Source organism: Bos javanicus, chromosome 7, assembly GCF_032452875.1.
Source record: "Bos javanicus breed banteng chromosome 7, ARS-OSU_banteng_1.0, whole genome shotgun sequence".
NCBI lineage: Eukaryota > Metazoa > Chordata > Mammalia > Artiodactyla > Bovidae > Bos > Bos javanicus.
Window position 1 is genome coordinate 29,188,016 of NC_083874.1, and position 10,308 is coordinate 29,198,323.

Below are 10,308 nucleotides of genomic sequence, written 5' to 3' on the forward strand. Positions count from 1 at the left end.
TGGGGAAGGAAATAATCACCCAAGTCCAAGAAACCCAGAGAGTCCCAAACAGGATAAACCCAAGGCGAAACACCCCAAGACACATATTAATCAAATTAACAAAGATCAAACACAAAGAACAAATATTAAAAGCAGCAAGGGAAAAACAACAAATAACACACAAGGGAATTCCCATAAGGATAACAGCTGATCTTTCAATAGAAACTCTTCAAGCCAGGAGGGAATGGCAAGACATACTTAAAATGATGAAAGAAAATAACCTACAACCCAGATTATTGTACCCAGCAACGATTTCATTCAAGTATGAAGGAGAGATCAAAAGCTTTTCAGACAAGCAAAAGCTGAGAGAATTCTGCACCACCAAACCAGCTCTCCAACAAATACTAAAGGATATTCTCTAGACAGGAAACACAAAAACGGTGTTAAAAAATAAAATAAAATTTAAAACAAAAAAAGAACTTTAAAATTTTCTTTTGTTTAGTTGATAATACATTTATTAAGTCTACATTTAATAATATATTAATTTATTTAATAAAGTACTATTACTTTTCTAGTAATAGTACTTTTTTTTTAATTGGAGTCTTAAGGGTTTTTGTGGAGTCTTTAGGGTTTTCTATATAGTATCATGTCATCTGCAAATAGTGACAGTTTTACTCCTTTCCTTCCAATTTAGATGCCTTTTTTTCCTTGTCTGATTGTTGCACCTTGGACTTTCAGGACTATGTTAAATAGAAATGATGAGAGTGGGCATTCTTGTCTTGTTCTAATCTTTGAGGAAAAGCTTTTAGCTTTTTACCATTGAGTATGATGGCTGTTGGTTTGTTATCATTAGCCTTTATTGTGTTGAGATATGTTCCATTCATACCAACTTTGTAGAGAGATTTTATCATAAGTGGATGTTGAATTGTCAAGTGCTTTTTCTACATCCTTTGAAATAATTGTGTAATTTTTATCCTTTGTTTTGCTAACGTGTTGTATCACATTAATTTTTGGATATTGAGCTATCCTTGCATCCCTGGAATAAATCCAACTTGATCATGGTGTTTGACCCTTTTCATGTATTACTGAATTTAGTTTGCTAATATCTTGTTGAGAATTTTTGCATCTATATTCATCAGAGATAGTGGCCTGAAATTTTCATTTTTTGTAATATTTTTATCTGATATTGGTAAGACCTTCCCTGAAAGTCCCATATGTGGCTCCTCTTCCTACACACAGTTAGCCTGTGTTTTTATTTTATCTAACTCATAGTTTTGGCCTTCCCTGTTGGCTCAGATGGTAAAGAATCCGCCTGCAACGCAAGAGACCTGGGTTCGATCCCTGGGTTGGGAAGATTCCCTGGAGGAAGTCATGGCAACCCACTCTAGTATTCTTGCCTGGAGAATTTCATGGAGGGACTTGGCAGGCTACAGTCCATGGGGTCTCAAAGAGCTGGACACTATTGAGTGACTCTTACTTTTCTTTTTCATAGTTTTGACCTAAATTGCCTGTTAGCTTACTTGTACATTTTCTGTCTCCCTGTATGTATTGGAGCAGAAGCAGGCTATGTGTTGCACAGTTTAAATGGCGTGTTGCCTTGTGGTCTATGTGAGTGGTGCCTCTGCAGCCAGGTCAGTGTAAGCCTGTATGGTCTCACAGGTGTGCCCTCCATAGCAGACAAAACTTTTGATAAATGCTATTATTCTTACTCCCCAAAGCAGTGCCTGGCACACAGCTAGTGCTCCAAAAATATTTGTTGAAGAAAAGAATTCTTGAATATAATGGTCTGAAGAGGCTAAGGAAGCTGGTGAATTTTATTTTAGCTATAATCTTTTTCCATTTCTGTTGCTTTGCTGATTTCTCAGAATTAGAAAAGCAACCCTACATTGAAAACACAGTGAAAGTTTTATTAGAAGTTACAAACAAATCAATCCTTTAACTGAATTTCTTAAAGAAATTGCTTAAGAATGATGGGTTCATGTCACTGATGCTTTGGTTTAATATTAATGATTACAGTCAGGATGTATTTCTTTAGTTTTGTCATTAACATTTGGATCTGTTCTTGTGTATTAATCATAAATAACTAATGTCCTACCAGTATGGGATATTACCCATCTTTAATAAATCTTTTGGGATAAGACTACTTTGCTAGGTGGATTAGACTTCATAATAATTTATATGAGCCTTTGAACTGAAGAATGCTTCTCATTCTCAAACACTAAATATGTTGATGAAAAGTAATACCACATTTTATTTAAAAGGAAGTTAAACCCTTTCTTCCAGAATTTCAAGCAAACATGAAAATATAAATCAATGAAGAAAATCTGGATCTGCAAACAATTTTAAAAGACCAGCATTATGAAATTAAAATATATTTTCTATCATGTAGCATATATGTATTCACTTTTAGCATAAAGATCCTGCATAAAGTCTTTTTCATTTTCCATTGTCTAAGAAGTATTTAAACACTACAGGGTTAAAATTTTTAAATCTGATTAATCTTTGGATTCAAGGATGAGTAGGCATGAGTGCTTTGGTCAGATGAGGTTAACTTGGCCTATCTGATCAGTAGTTGATTCTGTGTATATACATTTTGTTTCCTAGAATCGATAAGAACCACACACACACAAGCCAACCCCTTTGCCTTCCAAACCCATCTACAAAATACAAATGCTCCAGTTAGTGTATTTTTTAAAAGTAGACATTTTATTACACCGCAGTATTTCCTTCTTTTTCTCTGTGGTATCATTTGAAGTCTGCTTTTTAAAACAGAAGTTGAACAAATGAATCCTTCTGTCCTCACTTTCAGTTGTCAGCGGTGCTTCAGTGTGAGATGAAATAAATTGCCAGCCCTTTCATCTTCTATAATCAGCGCCGCACAGCTGAGCACACCCACAGCCCTGCATGCTGCCTCTGCCAGCGCTTATTCTGTGTGGAACGGGAAGTCTTTGTTAGTGCCACATTTCCAATGCTCGACACAGGAGAGGGTTTATTTTGGTTCCTTCTTTCCTTTCTTGCTTCCTTGCGTCTTCCACCTCCGTTCTCCCTGCGTGCACAACTAACGTGCAGTCCATTTTCTGTAGGAAAAAAAGTTCCTAGTGAATGACATTATTTTTTAAAAAAAGATACATCTAACATAGCTTTTTATTCCCCCACCGTGCAACACAGTCATAGTTAACATCATTGCCTAAGTCATATAAATATGGATGAAACTGACAAATTGAAGATTACTTTTAGGAACCTTAAACCATACCTATACCTTTTACCATGTTAGAGTTCTACGTTTTTAAAAACATAGAAGCAACATATTTATATTTATAACCCCAAGGCAGAACATGTATAAGGGCAACTCATGGCAGTCTAGATGGTGTCTTCCAGCGCCCAAGGTCTAGTAGGAAACAGAGCAGAGGATAACAGCTTGATGGAGGCCATACTATGCTTAGTCACTCAGTCGTGTCCGACTCTTTGTGACCCCGTGGACTGTAGTCTGCCAGGCTTCTCTGTCCATGGCGATTCTCCAGGCAAGAATACTAGAGCAGGTTGCCATGTCCTCCTCCAGGGAACCTTCTCCACCCAGGGATTGAATCCAGGTCTCCTGCCTTGCAGTCAGATTCTTCACCATCTGAGCTACCAGGGAAGCCCTGCTTGATGGAGGGGTTTGAGACAAATACTTTACGGTTTGGGGTAATTTTTCATTTGTTTTGCCTTGAACCAGTTTCTTTCAAGACTATTCTTTATATGCCTCTGGTGGGGACATCAGTAGCTGATTCCTGCTTCTTCGTTTCTTCCTCCTCCTTTTCCTCCCACTTGGCAGCCCTACTGATACTTGCTGACTAGTTACTGGGCATCAGGCACTGTGCTGCTGCTGCTGCTGCTGCTAAGTCACTCTAGTCGTGTCCCACTCTGTGTGACCCCATAGACAGCAGCCCACCAGGCTCCCCCGTCCTTGGGATTCTCCAGGCAAGAGTATTGGAGTGGGGTGCCATTGCCTACTCCAATGCATGAAAGTGAAAAGTGAAAGTAAAGTCGCTCAGTCGTGTCCGACTCTTAGCGATCCCATGGACTGCAGCCCACTAGGCTCCTCCGTCCATGGGATTTTCCAGCCAGGAGTACTGGAGTGGGGTGCCTTCTCCGGGCACTGTGCTAAATGCCTTCTATTCATATATATTTGTTAAATGTATTAACTTAGCTACTAGCACAACAAAATGATGATAGGGACAATTTATTACCTCCATTCTCTGGATGAGGAAACTGAGGCACAGGTTGGCTGAAAAATTAGTCTTAACATCACTCAGTGGTAGAACCAAGATCCAAACTGGGTAGTCTGTTGCCAGACTGCTGCTTTTATCCATTAATGGTGTACTCTCGTGCAGCAATCAGGGTGAGCAGATGACTTGTATCCTAGCCACCCTGAGATTAGTTCAGGGCTGGGCATGCAGCCCAAGAGGAGTGGGATGGTGCAAATACAGAAGGGCACATGCTGTCTTCCTGAAGCATTTGTACAGCTGGCAAGATGGGTCTCTTGGGCTGATAGGAGATGTCATGTCCATCATATGCAAAGATAAAACTCTAATGATATTTATCAAATTCTGTCCAGCTGCCCCTGAATTCAATTTACCTTGGGATGTTTTTGTCCTTGGCTTTAACGTGAGCCAATAAATTCCTTTTTGTTTGCTCAAGCCAACTACATTTGGATTTCTCTCACTAAGAGAGCAAAGATTATTGAGTTATAGAGGGGGAAAAAGCCGAATTTCCAAAAATTCCTGAGCAACGCTGGATGTTCCCATGCTGTGGCCACCCTCCACGCCATGGTCATCTCCAATCCAAACAGACTCTTAAAAACAATAGCGTCCACTCAGCTAAGCCACTTAGTTCTTAAAAAGAGGCTTTTAAAAATAAGAGGGTATGCAGGAAATGTGTATTGATCTTTTAATTTGAGCTTATAAATTTAAATTTTATCTCAAGTGGAAAGGGACCAGAAAAGAATTAATGTTTTCTAAGCCACTTTCTGGTGGCTTAGAAACCAATAGTACTTGAAAACCAGTTAAAACAACAGCAGGTGAGAAAAGGCAATTCACAGAGAACATCTTTCTCTGGAGGGCTGCTGGACATCAACAAAAGGAAGTTATTTTTCCTTGGGCTTTCATTTAAATTAGCTTTTTCCTCAAGGCCAAATTCTCCCTATTTTTAAATAATTCTCAGTATGCAAATAAGGTGCATTGGGAAATATGAAATGAAAGTCTCTCATGGTTTCCTTTTAATATTCCTCCTCAGAATGCACCCATTTGGGATTACAGACAAGACCAGAATGATGACTGCTCACCTGAGCTCTGCAGAACTGCCTCGTTTTGTGAGAAGAAATTGTGTTGTGTTCATGTTGCATTCATCCCAGCACCAAACACTGCCTTGTACACCTCAGCAGCTAACACTGATGCAATGATTAATTTCGTGTATCTGGGCAGGGGGGCGCCCAGATTAAACATTATTTCTGGGTGTGTCTGGGAAGGTGTTTCTAGGTGAGATGAGCCTTTGAGTTGGTGGATTCAATAAAATAGATGCCCATTTGCAGTGTGTGAGGATCATCCAAACTCTTAAGGGCCTGAATAGACCAAAGATAGAGGATGGAGGATTTTACTCCCTTTTTCCTTTCTCACTACTTGAACTGTATCTCTCATCTCATCTTCTGCTGCCCTTGGACTGGGGTTTATACCATCAACAGTGCTGGCTCCCAGGCAAATGACCCCACTGGCTTTCCTAGGTCTCCAGCTTGCAGATGGCAGATCATGGGACTTCGCAGCCTCTGTAATCACATGAACCCATGCTTTAAATCTCCATTGCCCTCTCTCCCTCTCTCTTTCTATATATCTCTAGTTTTTTTTTTTTTTTTTTTTCTGTTGAGAATTCCTGACTAATGCAATTTATTAGGCATTTCCCACATCAGGACTTTTTAAAGAACTTTATGCACATCATTTTGTCTAACCTTATTTTCTCCTTTAATATGAGTACTGTTATTTCATCCCCATTTTACAGATGAGGAAACTGAAGCACAGAGCTCTTCAGTAACTTAGGCACCCACGTGTGAAGTAGTAAAGTAGTAAAGCTACCTGCTGGATTCGACCCAGCAGGTAGCTGTTAGCCTTTGTGTGAGGCTGATTCCTCTTGTATAACATGCTTAATAAATGTCTGTGGAACTGAACTGAAAATATTGAATTTACCATGTGCCTTGCCTAGGAAGAAAATAGGCCTTTTGTGTTATGAAAAATGAATTGCAACCCCAGGTTATAAGAAGTGGCCCCAGTCACAATTCCTGCATCCTCCTGAGGCTTTGATATCTCAAGATAACTCCAGTCCCCAGAATTACTTTACTTTACAGTATATACAATTAAATATTTATTAGGAAAATTAATATATTTAAATTTGTTTAAAATTAAGCTGACCACTAATAGCTCTGTTCATCAGTAGAGACATTATATGTTATTCTACAGCTTAAGAGCATTTTAATGGCTGATAAAATTGCTCCCTAGATCCTAGCTGTTTTCAGTTTTTGAAATTGTAGCTGAAGATACTCTTAATCATTCTTAAATGACCGACTGTTCACTATTGACCTCTAAATTGTTTAGTTGATCTTTACATTTGAGGAAAATAATAGAACTTCCCCAAAGGTAAGTTATTTACAGGACAAATATACTTTACACACTTGTGTATACATTTAAGACATGGATTGCTGTAGAATGAAAAGCAGTTTGAATACAACTAAATGTGTATTTAGCTGGTTTTGAGGGAAATGATCAAAAGATTTCACTGTCACAAAGTTGATTACAATAATGGTATTAATCAAGTGTTTTCCTATATAAATTGATTTTTTAAATCAATTTTTCAAAAATATTTTTATCTACTTCTGTTCTCTTGGGCTTCCCCGATTGCTCAGTTAGTAAGGAATCTGCCTACAATGCAGGAGACCCCGGTTTGATTCCTGGGTTGGGAAGATCCCCTGGAGAAGGAATAGGCTACCCACTCCAGTATTCTTGGACTTCCCACGTGGCTCAGCTGTTAAAGAATCCTCCTGCAATGCGGGAGACAGACCGGGGTTCAATCCCTGGGTTGGGAAGATCCCCTGGAGATGGAAAAGGCTACCTGCTCCAGTATTCTGGTCTGGAGAATTCCATGGATTGTATAGTCCACGGGGTCGCAAAGAGTCAGACACAACTGGGTGACTTTCACTTTCACTTCACTGTTTTCTTAATGTTTCAATTTAGGGACAGATGTTTAATTATGCATTCCTACCACTAAAATGTGTTAGCACAGTAGGCCTTTGAATAGATCTCTGATCATTTGGAGATTAAACATCAGTTAAGACTTTATCTAAACTCAAATTATTCCATCAAACATTTCTTAGCTATAAGTCAAAATGGAAGAACTGAAAAAAAACAAAAACAAAAACCAGTGATTGTAAAACAAAGTTGTGGCCTCTGTATATACTTATAAAGTAATACATAGTATATTCCAAATTCTTTGGGTAGAATGATGCTCTTGAATCATGATTTTCAAATGCATTTAAATATAGCAACAGCACTGTGTAATTGGCATTAACTGGACTTCCAGTCCAGGTAGATCCATGCTGAAATTGGGATAACTCTAGTATCTACTTAGGGGGATATTTCTATGCATTGTAAAAATAAGACAAAATATGCACTATTTTATCTATCTTTACTCTGAAAATTCTCTGGTCAGTTTTATAACTCTTATAAGCTCAATTGACCGAACATTATAAAATGGCAGTTCTGTGCAAGATAATGTGCTTTTGTGCTGTGAATGATACAATGATAATCAGACATAGATCTTATCTTTAGGGGCTTAATCAAAGGGTTGTTGTTCAACCGCTCATTCATGTCTAACTCTTTGAGACCCCATGAATTTCAACCAGGCTTCCCTGTCCTTCTCTGTCTCCCAGACTTTGCTCAAATTGAGGTCTATTGAGTCAATGCTGCCATCCAACCATCTCATCCTCTGCTGTCCCCTTTTCTTCTTGCCCTCAATCTTTCCCAGCATCAGAATCTTTTCCAATGAGTCAGTTCTTTGTATCAGGTGGCCAAAGTATTGAAGCTTTAGTTTCAGCATCAATCCTTCCAATGAATATTCAGGGTTGATTTTCTTCAGGATTGACCGGTTTGATCTCCTTGCAGTCCAAGGGACTCTCAAGAGTCTTCTCCAGCACCACAGTTCAAGAGCATCAATTCTTTGGTGGTCAGCCTTCTTTATGATCCAACTTGTACATCCATACATGACTACTGGAAAAACCATAGGTTTGACTGTATGGATCTTTGTCAGCAAAGTGTGATGTCTCTGCTTTTAATCAAAAGGGACAGACAGGCAAAACCTTGATCATAAAATGTGTATGTGTTATCAAAGAGGTCAAAAGGCTATTACAGACAGAGGCAGAGAATAATTATTCTGATTGTGTGGAGAAAGTATGGCTTCAGGAAAGTAGCTGAATTTGGAGTAGACATAGATTTTGACAGGAAAAGAGGTGGTAGTGAGGACTTCCCATGAATGTAGCATCTTTTCACATGAACTCCAAAAATCATAGAGATTGGCGCAGGTGGGGGGAGAAGCACATAATGTATAGAAAAATCTGGATTATTGCTGGAGGCTTATATGCCAGCAGTTTCTGTTTATGACACCTTCCTATTACATGGCTTCTTGCTATGACTTTTTTGTGATAGTTGCTTAGTGTTAGTCGCTAAGTCATGTCAGATTTTTCGCAACCCCGTGAACTGTATGTAGATCGCCAGGCTCCTTTGTCCATGGAATTCTCCAGGCAAGAATACTAGAGTGGGTTGTCATGCCCTTCTGCAAGGGATCTTCCCGACCCAGGGATCGAACTGGGATCTCCTGCCGTGCAGGCAGATATTTTACTGTTTGAGCCACCAGGGAAGGCCCTGACTTTAAATCATAGTAAATATACTTTGTCTTACTCAGCTTCCCAGTGTCTAAAAGTTTCCTCTTCTGATTTATAAAATGGAGGCAAAGCACTCACTCAGTTTCACACAGAAGCAGCCTGCCATTCTGAACTCACAGCCTTGTGAGTTCCGCTTTACTGTCCTACCGAGACTTGTCTTTCCTGGCAGACATAATTTAATAAGGCAGGGGCTACTTATGACTTTGTTGTTAGCACCATAGGAGTAGCTAGAATTGGAGTCTCACAGATTGAGATCCTCATGCCTTGAGATCCAAACTGGATAGTCTTAACTCTGAAATCCAGGATTAGTCCCTTCAAACTCACCAACTTGTCTCCCTTAACTGGCTATGGGTGCTAGGAGTCAGCAGAGAAAGGGGAGTTGGAAGTGTAATCCTCAGAAAGGACACACTGTGACCCCTATACACTTTCTCCTTGTGCTGAAGATGTGCTTTGTTAGAACAGTGTATATATATATATATTTTTAGTACAGTGTATTTTAATTCAACTTTTTTTTAAACATGGCCCTTGTCTCTTTGTAGCATCTGCATGATCTCTAGCTTATTCAAGGAGCCCAACGTTTGTATTTAACCTACAGTTGTTAACCTACAACTATAAATACCCATTAGGTTATTAACAGTGCTAATTTTATTTCTTAAGAGTGAGAAACTGAGTATGAAAATTGAAATTATTTCTAGAAGGTTGGCCAGGTGCAGCCACATTCCTTGATCTCAGTCACTGCTACCTCCTGAGCCCTTCAGTCCTCACAGTTTTAGGTCCATAGAACTCAGTGATCTTTGAAAAGTTTTCTGTGCCATTTTTCTTTTAAAATTGTGTTCTTAAGTTTCTCACATGAACAAACATTACAAGAACAGTTGTTTCAGTGACAAAATAGGGGATTTCAGGCTTATCATCAGCACATTTTTTCCACTGCAATGTCTTCAATAATTATTTTGTTCATTAGAAGTGAATTTTGTTATTGCCATCTAAAAGTAATATTTTTTGTTCCTCAAAACTGACAAAACACACACCTGGATGATTCCTCATTTTTACTTCATACCACTTCTTAGAAGTCTCTTGGTTTTCTTGGTCATCTTTGAATTTGAGTTTATAATTCTGTTTTTAACTCAGTTCAACACAAAGATAAACAGAAGAATTAAAATAGTTGTTGCCAGCAAAGCAGTCCACGGTCAAACAAGGTAGTTGTAGGTTCTAAATGTCATGAAATATGTTTTGCTACTCAAGTGGGGTAGATCCAAATGGAGAAAACTGCAGCATTCAAATATTTGTATACATAAGAATCATTAGGATGTTTGTCAAACATGAAGATTCCTGCTCTCATCTCTGTGTGCCAGTCTAGTAGATTTGGGTGG

At 38.8% G+C, this 10,308-nt stretch overlaps 1 long non-coding RNA gene across 2 annotated transcripts in view; it reads left to right on the forward strand.

Moving 5' to 3' along the window:
- LOC133251004 (uncharacterized) overlaps positions 1-5,880 on the forward strand; it is a 250,186-nt gene extending 244,306 nt beyond the window's left edge. For both annotated transcript variants that reach the window (XR_009737480.1, XR_009737481.1), the window contains one exon: positions 5,254-5,880. This is a non-coding gene — a long non-coding RNA (uncharacterized LOC133251004). The remainder of the gene's footprint in view (positions 1-5,253) is intronic.
- Positions 5,881-10,308: the final 4,428 nt, after the last annotated feature.